Source organism: Podarcis filfolensis (assembly GCF_964270895.1).
Source record: "Podarcis filfolensis genome assembly, chromosome: W".
Classification (NCBI taxonomy): Eukaryota; Metazoa; Chordata; class Lepidosauria; order Squamata; family Lacertidae; genus Podarcis; species Podarcis filfolensis.
The window spans coordinates 18,561,094-18,575,962 of record NC_139619.1 but is presented as its reverse complement, the minus strand read 5'-3'; the positions used below and the strand labels follow the sequence as shown (position 1 = coordinate 18,575,962).

At 43.5% G+C, this 14,869-nt stretch overlaps 1 protein-coding gene across 1 annotated transcript in view; it reads right to left on the bottom strand.

Annotated features, from left to right (window-relative positions):
* LOC310753859 (ubiquitin-conjugating enzyme E2 A) overlaps positions 1-10,776 on the bottom strand; it is a 416,921-nt gene extending 406,145 nt beyond the window's left edge. Inside the window, exon 1 of the mRNA XM_083595228.1 lies at positions 10,614-10,776. The gene's annotated coding sequence lies outside the window, so the exon portion shown is untranslated. The remainder of the gene's footprint in view (positions 1-10,613) is intronic.
* Between the last annotated feature and the right edge of the window lie 4,093 nt (positions 10,777-14,869).

Here is a 14,869-nt window from a genome sequence, read left to right as displayed (position 1 = left end):
ACATTTTGCGGATGGGCTAAAGAAGCCGAGATGCCGAAACTGTCCAAAATAAACAAGACCAATTGAAACAAGTGGGACATGTGGCTCTAAAACATCAGCACATTGATTTCCACAAAAATGGAAAAATGAAGACCACCCCCCCACTATAACTTAAGGAAAACCATCTTAATGATAAAAATTACAATATGAGAGAAACACAATAGAGAATAATAAAACAATTTTATTGAGAGGTTGCCTTTGTTTTTTACATTTTTTTCAAAAAAATTTATTGGTTTTCCAAATTTATAATAAACATAGCAACAAACAAGAAAAACATAATAATATAAAAAAAAAATTTATCCTAACTGTTATAATCCCACTTTTGTTATCATTGTTGGGTGACATCCTCAAATCCCCCTAGCTGAGTTTCCATATGGCTCATTGTAGCAGTTTTCCAACACTATTTTCATATAAAATTTACTTAGTCAATTTACATCTTTCTTTCTATTCATTTTGACTTCTATCCATAGTATTCTACAATATCACATATTTAAATCCTAGGCCAATCTGTTACTCACAAGTAATTCTATTTAAGTAATCTTAACTTATTTAACTAAATAATCTTTAAATTGCTTCCATTCCTCTTGATACCGTATTTTTCTCCCTATAGGACGCACTTTTTCCCCTCTAAAAATGAAGGGGAAATGTGTGTGCGTCCTATGGGGCGAATGCAGGCTTTCGCTGAAGCCTGGAGAGCGAGAGGGGTCGGTGTGCACCGACCCCTCTCGCTCTCCAGGCTTCAGGAGAGCCACAGCGCCAGCCCCACAAGGTCGGGGGACAGCGGGGAGGCGGAACGCCGCCGTCCCGCTGTCTCCCGGTGTGGTTTGGAGGCTGATGGCGGGGAGACGCGTGCTTCTCCCCGCCGCCAGCCCCGCAAGCTCCGGGGACAGTGGGGAGGCGCAGCGCGTCTTCCCGCTGTCCCCGGACCTGGTCTGCAGGCGGGCGGTGGGGAGAAGAGCGCTTCTCCCCGCTGCCTGCCCCGCAAGCTCCGGGGACAGCTGGGAGGCGCAGCACGTCTTCCCGCTGTCCCCGGACCTGGTCTGCAGTCAGGCAGCGGCGAGAAGAGCGCTTCTCCCCGCTGCCTGCCCCGCAAGCTCCGGGGACAGCTGGGAGGCGCAGCGCGTCTTCCCGCTGTCCCCGGACCTGGTCTGCAGGCGGGCGGTGGGGAGAAGAGCGCTTCTCCCCGCTGCCTGCCCCGCAAGCTCCGGGGACAGCTGGGAGGCGCAGCGTGTCTTCCCGCTGTCCCCGGACCTGGTCTGCAGTCAGGCGGCGGGGAGAAGAGCGCTTCTCCCCGCTGCCTGCCCCGCAAGCTCCGGGGACAGCTGGGAGGCGCAGCGCGTCTTCCCGCTGTCCCCGGACCTGTTCTGCAGGCGGGCAGTGGGGAGAAGAGCGCTTCTCCCCGCTGCCTGCCCCGCAAGCTCCGGGGACAGCTGGGAGGCGCAGCGCGTCTTCCCGCTGTCCCCGGACCTGTTCTGCAGGCGGGCGATGGGGAGAAGAGCGCTTCTCCCCGCTGCCTGCCCCGCAAGCTCCGGGGAAAGCTGGGAGGCGCAGCGCGTCTTCCCGCTGTCCCCGGACCTATTCTGCAGGCGGGCGGTGGGGAGAAGAGCACTTCTCCCCACTGCCTGCCCCGCAAGCTCCGGGGACAGCCGGCCCCACAAGCGCCTGGGGGGGAAATAAATTTTTTTTCCTTTATTTCCCCCCCAAAAAACTTGGTGCGTCCTATGGGCCGGTGCGTCCTATGGGGCGAAAAATATGGTAATCCTTCTCCTTCTGGTCACAGACTCTTACGGTCAGGTCGGCTAGCTCCAAAAAGTCCATCATCTTCACCTGCCATTCCTCCACTGTTGGTACTTCTTGTAGTTTCCAATTTTTGGCCAGCAAAATTCTAGCTGCAGTTGTGGCATACAAAAACAATCTAACATCTTTCTTGGGCAATTCCAAACCTATTATTCTAAGTAGAAAGGCTTCTGGTTTCTTAATAAATGTATATTTCAACATTTTTTCCAATTCATTATAAATCTTTTCCCAGAAGTCTTTCACCTTGGGACACGTCCACCACATATGGTAAAAGGTACCTTCTTTTTCTTTACATTTCCAACATAGATCACTCTTGTGGTAAACCTTTGCTAGTTTTACAGGGGTTAAGTACCATCTATACATCATTTTCATAACGTTTTCCTTTAACACCGTACATGCAGTAAACTTGACCCCTTTCTTCCACAACCTTTCCCAATCTTCAAACATTATATTGTGTCCAACATCTCTTGCCCAATCTATCATCACAGATTTAACTTGCTCATCCTTTGTATGCCACTCCAATAATAAATTTTACATTTTAGATAGGTTTTTAACATTAGTATCTAACAACTCTGTTTCCAATTTGGTTTTTTCCGATGCAAAACCATTTTTCTTATCTAACTTATACAATTCATTAATCTGGTGGTAATGTAGCCAGTTTAATTTTTCTTTGATTTGATCAAATGGTCTTGATTTAAATCCTTCTTTATCTTCCAGCAATAAATCAGAATATCTCAACCATTTACTCTCTATATTTAACTTTTTTGGGGGGCCTTTGCCTCCATTGGTGAGAGCCACCTGGGTGTTTTCCTTTCTAAGAGATCTTTGTATTTTACCCAAACATTATATAAAGATTTTCTGATTACATGATTTTAAAAACCATTATGTGCCTTTATCTTGTCATACCATAAATAAGCATGCCAACCAAATACATTGTCAAATCCATCCAAATCAAGAATATCAGCATTATCTAATTGAATCCGTTCCTTAAACCAACAAAGGGCTGCGGCTTCAAAATATATCTTCAAATCTGGCAGGGAAAATCCCCCTCTTTCTCTTGAATCTGTTAATAATTTATATTTAATTCTGGGGGTTTCCCCTGCCAGATAAATTTAGATAAAGCTTTCTGCCATTCTTTAAAACATTTCACATTATCAATAATAATTGGGAGGGCTTGGAACAGAAACAACATCTTTGGCAATACATTCATCTTAACCACAGATATCCGGCCCATTAGTGACAATTTTAGATTTGACCATTTTTTATTTTTTTTAAATAAATTTTTATTGATTTTCCAACATGAATAAGACACTTCACAACTAACAATACATAGACAAACAAACATATAAACACGTATAATTTCATAACCTTTTTTTCTTAAGCCTTATTTCAACGACTTCCCCATACCTCCCTTTCCTGCATCCCTATTTTAAACTTTTTCAGCAACCCCTAATTTCAATTACTTATGATTCAATTTCTTTGATCCTTTTTCTCCTACCCAATCATTTATCGCTGCAATTCTGTTTTACATTACCCATGACATTTTAGCACTCATTAATTTTACAACAGTTCTTAAGATAAACTTTAAATTTCTTCCAATCTTCTTCCACCGTCTCTTTTCCTTGGTCGCGGATTCTGCCAGTCATCTCGGCCAGTCCCATATAGTCTATCACCTTCGTCTGCCACTCTTCCAGCGTGGGTAGTTCTTGTGTCTTCCAATACTTTGCTAAAAGAACTCTTGCTGCTGTTGTAGCATACATAAAGAACGTCCTATCTTTCCTTGACACCAATTGGCCTACCATGCCCAGGAGAAAAGCCTCTGGTTTCTTATGAAAGGTACACTTAAGGACCTTCTTAATTTCATTATAGATCACTTCCCAGAAGGCCTTGATCCTTGGGCACGTCCACCAAAGGTGGTAGAAAGTACCTTCAGTTTCATTACATTTCCAGCATTTATTATTGGGCGTATGATAAATTTTTGCAAGCTTGACTGGGGTCATGTACCACCTATAAATCATTTTCATAATGTTCTCTCTTAAGGCATTACATGCCGTAAACTTTATACCGGTAGTCCATAACTGTTCCCAGTCAGCAAACATAATGTCATGACCAATGTCTTGTGCCTATTTAATCATAGCTGATTTAACCGTCTCATCCTGTGTATTCCATTTCAACAGCAAGTTATACATTCTTGACAAATTCTTAGTATTGGGTTCCAACAATTCTGTTTCTAATTTTGATCTCTCCACCTGAAAGCCAATTTTCCTGTCCTGTTTGAATACTTCATTTATCTGGTAATAATGAAGCCAGTCTCTTACTTTAGACTTCAATTTCTCATAGCTCTGCAATTTCACTTTTCCCTCCTCTTGTTCTATAATTTCCCAGTATTTTGGCCATTTAGATTCCATATTAAGTTTTTTCACTTCCTTAGCTTCCATTGGTGACAACCACCTAGGGGTTTTGTTTTCCAGCAGATCTTTATACCGAATCCAAACATTATATAGTGCTTTCCTAACAATATGGTTTTTGAAACCTTGGTGAATTTTAACCTTGTCATACCATATATATGCATGCCAACCAAACCTGTTATTGAACCCTTCCAGATCCAAAATGTCTGTGTTCTCAAGAAGTAGCCAGTTTTTCAGCCAGCAAAAAGCTGCTGATTCATAATACAGTTTTAAGTCTGGCAGGGCAAACCCCCCTCTTTCTTTTGCATCAGTTAATATCTTAAATTTTATTCTGGGCTTTTTGCCCTGCCAGACAAATCTAGATATGTCTTTCTGCCACCTCTTGAAACAGTCCATTTTATCCACAATCTGCAATGTTTGAAACAAAAACAACATTCTTGGCAAAACATTCATCTTAATAACAGCAATTCGGCCTAACAAGGAAAGTCTCAAATTTGACCATATTTTTTAAATCTTTCTTAACTTCTGTCCAACATTTCTCATAATTGTCTTTAAATAAGTTCACATTCTTAGATGTCAAATTAATCCCCAGGTATTTCACTTTCTTTGCTACCATTAATCCGGTTTCACTATGAAACCTCTCTCTTTCAGCAACTGTTAGATTTTTCTCCAGTACTTTCGTTTTCTGTTTATTCAGCTTAAAACCTGCTACTTGACCAAATACTTGTATTAGCTCTAAAACTCTTTTCGTACTAGTGTCTGGCTCTTGTAAAGTTAATACTAGGTCATCTGCAAACGCTCTCAGTTTATATTGTTTAGCTCCGACCTGAATCCCTTTGACCAGCTGGTCCCCTCTGATCATGTTTAATAAAACCTCCAAGACAGATATAAAAAGTAATGGGGATATTGGGCACCCCTGTCGTGTCCCTTTTTCAATAGCAAATTCTTCAGTAACCACATTATTTACAATTAATTTTGCTTTTTGTTCAGAATAAATTGCACCTATACCATTCTCAAAACCTTGGCCTACCCCCATCCCTTCAAGATTCTTTTTCATAAAACTCCAAGAGATATTGTCAAAGGCTTTCTCCGCGTCCACAAATATTAATACTGCCTTAGTATTAATATTGGCTTCTAATAATTCCATAATATCTATTATGTTTCTCACATTGTCAGATAAATGTCTTCCTGGAAGAAAGCCAGCCTGGTCTTTGTGAATCTCTCCCACCAAAACTCTCTTCAGTCTTTTTGCCAAAATGTCTGCAAAAATTTTGTAATCCACATTAAGTAATGATATAGGGCGGTAGTTCTTAATCTGGTTCTTCTCAGTCTCAGATTTTGGTATAAGTGTAATATACGCTTCTTTCCACGATTCAGGTGCCTTCTTCCCCTCTAGAATTTCATTACAGACTTCCTTCAACTGTTGTACCAGCCATTCTTTCAGAGCTTTGTAGTATCTGGAAGTCAATCCATCTGGTCCTGGAGATTTTCCCAATTGCATATTTTGAATGGCTCCCTCTATTTCTTGCTCAGTTATCTTCTGGTTCAAAATCACTTTACTTTGTTCAGAAATTTTTTGTAATCCATATTTTTAAAGAAATTCTTCTATCTCTCTTTCATTCACCGGCCCTTGTGCGTAAAGTCTCATGAAATAACTCTGAAAACAGTTTCTAATCTCATTTGGTTTATAAATATTCCTTCCTTCAACTTCTAGGCTTGTAACCATATTCAGTTTTTGTCTCTTCTTCAATTGCCATGCCAGAAGTTTCCCACATTTATCTGCCGATTCAAATGTCCTTTGTCTCATTTGTTTTATCTTCCATTCTATCTCCTGATTCATCAGTTCCATATATTGCCTCTGATAAAACTTAATTTCTCTCAAAATTTCATGTGACTTTGGCTTTGATCTCAGTTTTTTTTCTCCTTCTTTTATCCTTTCCAGAATCTTGTCCTTCTTCTCATTCTGTCTCTTCCTTTTTATAGCATTCTGCTGTATTAAAAATCCTCGCATGACGGCTTTACTTGCGTCCCAAATTACTCTTTTCTCCACCTCTGTTCTCAGATTTATCTCAAAGTAATCCTTCACCGCTTTCTGGGCCTTTTTGTACACCTCTTCATCTCTAAATAGGGAGTCATTCAAGATTTGACCATTTCTCAAGATCTCTCTTAATTTCATTCCATAGTTTCTCATAGTTTTCTTTATATAAATTCAAATTTTTCACCGACAAATTTACACCCAGGTGCTTAACTTTTTTCATTAACACTAGGCCTGTTTTTTCTTGAAATATTTTCCTCTCCTCATTATCCAAATCTTTCTCCAATACATTGGTTTTGCTTTTGTTTAACTTAAATCCTGCTACCTGTCCGAACTCCTGTATCAACTCCAGTGCTTTTACAGCACTGGAGTCTGGGTCTTGGAGTGTTAACACCAAGTCATCAGCAAAAGCTTTTAATTTATATTGTTTGGATCCTACTGTTATACCTTTAACTTGTTCATCCTTCCTTATCATACTTAACAAAACCTCCACAGCTGATATAAAAAGCAGAGGGGAAAGTGGGCACCCTTGCCTGGTACCCTTCTCAATTCTAATTTCCTCTGACACCACATTATTAATTATATATTTTTCTTTTTGTTCATGATAGATCACATTAATACCATTTTAAAACTCCTGTCCAACCCCAATACTTTCTAAATTTTGTATCATGAATCTCCAAGACACATCATCAAAGGCCGTCTCTGCATCAATAAACATTAACATTGCTTTACAAAATTTTTTTGCTTCGAACCTTTCCAAAATGACGATTATATTCCTAATATTATATTTCATATGTCTCCCAGGCAGAAATCCTGCCTGGTCCTTATGAATATAATCAGACAACGAGGGGGCCACCAGGTGGTGCGTTGGAAGATGGCCGACAATAACATCTCTCTGACCCATACGAGGTAATTAAGGGGCTGCTATGGGAAGTAGGCAGCCTTCCCTTCCCCCTAGGATGTAGGGGGAATCTGTCCTGCCAGCGGTGTTCATAATGCACCCCCTGATCCGAGAGATGGGGGTGCTGAACACTTGGCATGAGCCCTTGGTGAAGTCAGCTCTTCCTGACGCCGATTCCAATCAGTGCGTGCTGGTTGCTTCAGCTCGGAATTATAATTGGAAACATACGATTGGAAATGAAGCTGAAGCACATATATCAAGTAAAGCTCGACAGATAAGGCTACTGAGTAATGGATCTCTGTGACCGGGAGCGACAGATGGATAAGTAAATCTTTTGATGAGTCACCACCAGGAGACTGTATGTTTGGAACGAAGGGGGGGTGGAGGAAAAACCCTTTTTTTCCTTTGTACGATGTGATAATAATAACCCTCCACCCCAGAAAGAAACAAGATCGTCGCATTTTTAAGAATCATAAGCAGGATTTTAAGAACTGTGTGGGGATGGATTACAACAGGAGAGAAGATTGGTGAACGGTGAGAAAGTGGAAAAATTTTATGACGCAGTTAAAAAATGGCGTCTCGCCAATACAGGCTTGCCGGAGAAAGAAGGATGGGGGAGGAGAATCAGGATTGTTGGAAAGAGAAGGAGTGTTGGAATTGAAAGTTTGACCTGACAGAGACACCCTGATCTATTTGCTTTATTTGGCTAGCCTGGAAAAATAAAGGACAGACCGAAGATTAACTTTGTTTATGGAAGCGTTGAACAGAGGCTGTCCTGGAGTGATATAGCTTTTGAAGAGTACAAAACCCACACAGAGACGCCAGCTTTCAGTCTGCTTGTGAGAATCATCAGAGATCACAAAGAAAGGAATATACGATTACAACAAGATGAGAAAGAAAGTAATAAAGGACTATCCGGATTGAACTGGATAGAACTGATTAATTAATGCAGTAAAATGAGTGATGTCTGGACTTATCCGGAATTTTGGACTCGTGTGGAGCTTGATGTATGGGTACCCTCAAAAAAATTTAAAATTTGGCTGTATAATTCGGAACCAATGTGATTTGAATAATGTGATGTGATTGGCCTGTTAATAAAAATTATTTTTTTAAAAAAAGAATATAATCAGACAACACCTTCTTCAATCTATTGGCCAAAATATTAGCAAAGATTTTGTAATCCACATTGAGTAATGAGATTGGTCTATAATTTTTTACATTGGATCTATCTTGGTCTTGTTTTGGAATCAGAGTAATGTAAGCTTCCTTCCAGGTTTCAGGTGCTCTACCCCCTCCTATGATCTTGTTGCAAACTTCTAGCAGTGGCTAAATAAGCCAGTCCTTCAGTGTCTTTTAGTATTTTGCTGATAATCCATCTGGTCCCAGGGCGTTGCCAAGTTGCATTGAATTTATTGCATTATCAACCTCCTGTCGTAATTAAACCATTTAGTAGGATCCTTTTACCTTCGGGAATTTCCTGCAAACCGTTAGTTTTAATAAATTGCTCAATTTTATCCTTGTCTTTACCATTTTTGTACATTTGTTTATAGTACTTCTGGAAACATCTTCTTATCTCCACAGGGTTCTCTACAGACTTTCCTTCTGATACAATATTTGTGATAGTACTTTGTTTCTGCCTCTTTTTTAACTGCCAAGCTAGGAGTTTCCCACATTTATTTGCAGATTCAAAATTCCTCTGTCTCATCATTCTTAATTTCCATTCTATTTCTTGATTTATAATCTGTGAATACTGAATCTGTAAAGCTTTAATTTCCTTTTGTATCTGCAAATTCTTTGGATTACTTCTCAAATTCTTCTCCTTGTCTTTTAATTGGTCCAAAATTTTATCTTTCTTTTCATTCTGTATCTTCCTCTTAAATGAATTTTGTTGAATGAGAAATCCTCTCATCACTGCCTTACTTGTGTCCCAAATAACTCTTGTTTCCATTCCAGAATTCACGTTAATCCACTCTGAAATTATCTGTGTCACATATGTCTCTATGGCCTGGCTCAGAGTCAGAGTCTGGTAGCCCTCTGATTCTGATCGTCCTGTCCTGTTCTCGTAATTGCAGAAGTAAAACCTGAACTTCTAAATCACTCTGTTTCTCTTGAACCCCTTGTACCAATCCTAACATCTCTTTTTGTTCCTCCCTTACTTCTGTGACCTCCTCTCTTAATTTTTCTAATTTATCTACTTTTGTCTCCAAGTTACTAACCTTGTCTCCCAATATCCCAAACTGTTCTTTTAGAACTTTGTTTGAGTTCTCAATATCTCTATGTACTTGTTCCTTCAATGATAAATTAGATTTTTCTATGTCACTATGGACCAGTTGTGTAAATTCTTGCATTGATTTCATCATCTCTTTCCTGAATTCTAAAAGGTGCAGTGCAAAAGGGTCTGTCTGTTCTTTGTCGCCTTTCCCCCCATTATCACCCTGTACACTGGCCCGTCTTGCAGCTGCTGCAGCAACCGAAGCTGCTGTTTTCCATGTTGTTATTTTGTCTGGCCCCGACATTTCTTATCTGTTGGTTCCCAGTATTATATGAGTTGTTCAAGGTCACACCTGCCAGCTCTGAGTCTGTTCGGCCGTACAGCTATCCCCCCCCCCTTTCTCCCGGTTTCCCTTTCCCTTTTGTCAGCTATCTCTCTCCCCGTCACACTTTCACATTCACTTTTATCCCCTAGGCAAAGGAAGATATAAAAAGAAAAAGAAACAAAAAAGGGGGAAACTTTCAATAAAGCATGTAACATAGAGTATATAAATATACAATACAATATTTAAAAATAAGGGGGGGGGACCAGTTAATATTCCAAGAACAAGGGAGGTACAATTAAAAAATATATTAGGTCAGTCCAATTTCCAATTTCCGATATTGTCTTGGAGCAAAAGGAATGCACAAAACAAATTTAAAAAAAAACCAGCAGAGAAGAGATTATTCTTTAAATTATACTTATCTACTTATAACCTCTCAAATGGTGGTGATTTGCAATATTTCCAGAACTTGTAAGTCCTTTTAGTTGGTTTTTATTTTTAATCCCATGATCGTAGTCTTGTTTTCCAAATCGTAAATTCACAGGCAACTAAAGTTCCAATTCGGCTTCCTGTCTTTACTTCCCCCTTTCTTCTTTAGCTTCTCCAAATTTTTATAAAGTTGGTTAAACCTCCAGCTGTGTAGATTTTCACTTATATCTCACTGGGTAACTGGATACAATTAAAGTTGCAAGCCATTAGAATGTAACCATCCTTCCAGTCAAAGTTAGCTGTAGCAATTCTCCACAGCAATAAACAAAGTCTGAGTCCCATTCACAAAGAAGTTCCCTTGCAGAGCCTGTCCGCAAAGATCGGAAACTGACTTCCTCTTTTGTTTCCATTTCACCAAATTGAAGTTTTATTGTCTAATTGTGCCTTTAAATTGTTTTATTGGGTTTTACCTCTAATTAGGAAGGTCTGCTGCTTCTGGTGTCGGATCGTAGCTTTGGCAGGAGGCTGCGATGTTGCCTGGAGCGTCCCCAAGCCTCTCCCCCTTTCCTCCCGTGTGCTAAACAGCAGCCGGGGGGGGTTCTGGGGGGGGCAAGAATTTTTGCTCTGCAGGAACCCTTGGGTCTCCACACTCCTGTGAGGGTTTTTGGGGGGTGTGCTGAGCTCTGGCGCTGCCCTCGAAGCCTCTCTGCCGGCTCCGTGTCACAGACGACACTTAGCACACCGACATTTTCCTCCGCAGCAGTCCGGAAGTCGGGCGAGTCATCTGTTTTTCATTCTGTACACTTAATTTTGTTAGTTTCTGTTACTCACTGAGCAGCTGCTTGGAGTCACAGGACTGTGTTTACGTTCCAGAGACAGTCCAGGCTATTGGAAGTCTCACGGGAGACTAGAGACGAATGTGACGTTACTGGTTTCCTGTTTCCTTTGTTCCTTTGTTCCTTTGTTCAGTTGCTCTCTGCTCTCACAGGGAGAGGATGTATATTTCTTTGCTCTCTGCGTAGCTAAAAAATAAAGCATAGCAATTGTTATGTACTGAGTTGAATAGGATCCAAACTGCAGCAGTCTGATTGGTCCTAGAACAATGCAGCAGTATGATTGGTTGGCAGGAACCACCCAATCATGCTCCAGATAAAAGTGAATCCACAACCTGATTGGCTTACAGTAGAATTCCGGAATTAGCCAATCATGTGCAGCCCATTGTGTAAATAATGTATATAAAGCAGATACTTTGAGGGGACTTTCATTCATTCATTCCTCCTCACCACTATGAGCTGAATAAAGAGCATGAAATCACTTTGCGACTCTGAGTATATTTCACTGGCGACGAAGGTGGGATCCCGCTGAGCTGACTGCCACACACAGCACCGCAGCACCGCCACCTGCCGCACCGCTGCCTCGCACCGTGTATCCAGGCTTCAGCTCCGGGACACAAGGAACTCAGAATGGCAACCGACAGCAGCTTCTCGCCATTCAACCCAGCATCTGGAGACTGGGAAGCGTACGCCTCCCGTTTCACCTTCCTCCTAGAAGCCAAAGGGGTCACCGATGAAGAAGACGTCAAGAAGAGGGCAATATTCTTCAGCGTCTGCGGAGAGGAGACGTTTGAAATCGCCCGGGCTCTCCTTGCGCCTGAAGACGTTGCTACTGTTCCATACAAAACAGTAATGGAACAGCTGAAGGGGCACTTTTCGCCACAGCCCTCAGTGGTGGCTCGTCGAAATGCCTTCTACGCAAAACGGCAAGCCCCTGGGGAAACCATAACTGGGTTTGTGACCTCTCTCCGCCAAGCTGCCCGGTTCTGCAACTTCTCAGAGCTGGAGAACATGCTTCGTGACCGCCTCGTCGGTGGCCTGAAGGATGAGAAGCTGCAACGACGCCTCTAAGCTAAGAAGAACCTAACGTTCCAGGTCGCTCTGGAGGAGGCCCTGGCAACGGAAGCTGCCGAGAGGTCAACGCAAGAGGCACGGCCGAGCCAGCCATCCCAACCGAGGGTCCACCACGAAGACCTCACCGACGACTCAGGATCCAACAGGGAGGAGGTGCACCGAGTACAGCAGCGCACTCAAGCAGCCCACATACCACAGCTGCCTCGACGAAAGGGAGGGAACTGCGCAAGCTGTGGAGAAAGTCACGAGAGGAGGACCTGCCGTTTCCGCAATGCAGAGTGCAGACAGTGCAGAAAATTGGGACACATCGCCCGGGTGTGTCGGGCTCGGCCCACCCAACGCCAGGCATCAGATGACCAATCCAAGAGCCCCAGGCCCCGGGACCCAACACACCAAGGCAACTCGACGGAGCTCACGGACTCCCAGCTATACCAGTTGCCCCACCCCAACGTAGAGAAAATTTATGTAGAGGTACAGATAGAGGGGGCCCCATGCCGCATGGAGCTTGACACGGGTTCAACTCTATCCATAATCTCGGCAAGGACCTTAAGGAAACTGTGTCCTACTGGGGGTCCCAAACTCAGGCCGGCCCCATTCACCCTCCGGGACTTCCAGAAACGTAAGGTCCCCACAATGGGGGTGGGGACCTTCAGGGTGCAATACCGAGGGTGGACGCGGCAACTGGACTTGCTTGTGGTCAAGGGCCCCTACATTAGCTTACTGGGATTGGCATGGTTTGGACCACTGGGGCTAGCCGTCACCGGGGTGAACCACACTACCTTACAAGTGGACGTGGACGCCATATGCAAGGAATTTCCGGGGGTTTTCGATGGGAAATTGGGACAGTATATGGGCCCCCCATTGCTCTACAGCTTGACCCCGCAGTACGACCGGTCAGGCTCAAGGCCCGCCTGGTCCCGTTCGCCCTGAAACCCCGTATAGACGAGGAATTGGACCGACTCGTGGAGCAAGGAGTGCTGGAGCCGGTGCCTAATGCCCCCTGGGAAACCCCAATCGTCACACCCGTCAAGCCGAATGGTTCGGTCCGCATCTGCGCAGACTACAAATGTACCATAAACAAGGCCCTCACGGCCCATGCATACCCAGTGCCAGTGGTCAGCCATGTCCTTGCCACCCTGGCTTGGTTGAAAATTTTTGGCAAGCTGGACTTGGCCCAAGCATATCAACAGCTGCCAGTAGATGAGGCCACAGCAGAGGCACAGATGATTGTGACGCACAGAGGAGCGTTCAGGGTAAAGCGGCTGCAATTCGGTGTCAGCGTGGCACCAGGCATATTCCAGAATCTAATGGACTCTCTCCTTAAAGGGATTCCTGGCGTCACCCCCTTCTTCGATGATGTGTTGATTGCCAGGCCCACACCAGAGGAGTTTGAGGACCGCCTCCGAACCGTTCTGCACCGTTTCCAGACGGCGGGTCTCAAGGTGAAGCGGGAAAAATGTCTACTAGGAGTGCCTCAGGTGGACTTTCTGGGATTTATGGTGGACGCAGAAGGGGTCCACCCGACTGGGGACAAGGTACGGGCCATTTGTGATGCCCCAGCGCCCAAGAACAAGACTGAACTTCAGGCCTTCTTGGGACTATTGAACTTTTACCATTCCTTCCTTCCCCACAAGGTGGCGGTAGCGGAGCCCCTACACAGACTCCTGGACAAGCGGGCCCCTTGGGTGTGGGGCCAGCGCCAGGAGGCCGCATTCCAGGCAGTCAAGGACTTGCTTGTCTCAAACTCGGTCTTGGCACACTTCGACGAGAGGCTGCCGGTGGTGCTAGCATGCGACGCCTCGCCCTATGGCATTGGCGCTGTCCTGGGACACCAACTCCCGGATGGAAGAGAGGTACCGGTGGCATACTTTTCCTAGACATTCCGAAGCGCTTTCAACATCATAGTCCTGCCTCTCATCATCCTCAATGTTTTTCATAATTCCATATCCAATTTTTTCCTCCACGTTTTGACTCTGGTTCTGTGATCCTCATTCATGTCAGAAAACAGATACTTTTTTTTCTATGGAGTGCAGATTTGTCCGTATATTGTACTCTTTCGGCTGTTTTTGTTTTTTCATCGCACCGCTTCATTTAATTGCATCCAATTTCAAAGTTCTGTCCAGCTCTTTGAGAATTGTTATTTTGGCAGCTCCCAAATCGTTGATCTTTCCCGTCCAGGTGTTATCAAAGAAACAGAGAGAAACCTCCTTCTTTATTCTTAAGCAGACTGTTTACAATGTAGCTGAAATATACTCAGAGTCGCAAAGTGATTTCATGCTCTTTATTCAGCTCATAGTGGTGAGGAGGAATGAATGAATGAAAGTCCCCTCAAAGTATCTGCTTTATATACATTATTTACACAATGGGCTGCACAGCGCCCATTTCTAATCTAAGATGGCGGCGCGTGTAGATGCAGCGGCTGGTTGCTCCTTAACTCAGAATTTGGCTTTTTTGTCCTGCCAAAATAGACTTGTCTATAGTCGGCAGGACATGTTATCTATTCGGCTACGGAGTGAGTGCTGCACAAATTGTGAGTGTCTCCGCGTCTGCAAGGAAGATTTTTTGACTTCAAAGAACTGGGGAGTAAAGAGACACAGGAGAGACCGTAAACAGAAGAGAGGCTGCAGAGGAGGAAGGCGATTAAGGCAATTAAGGCTAAAGACACAACATTATAACTTACCGCTTCCCAGCATTTTCTATGCGAACGTGAGATCTTTGGGGAATAAGCTGGAGGAGTGGAAATTGTGGATAGCAACGGAGAAAACTGTGAGTGAATGCTGTCTTCTGCTGCTTACAGAAACTTGGCTGACACCAATTAC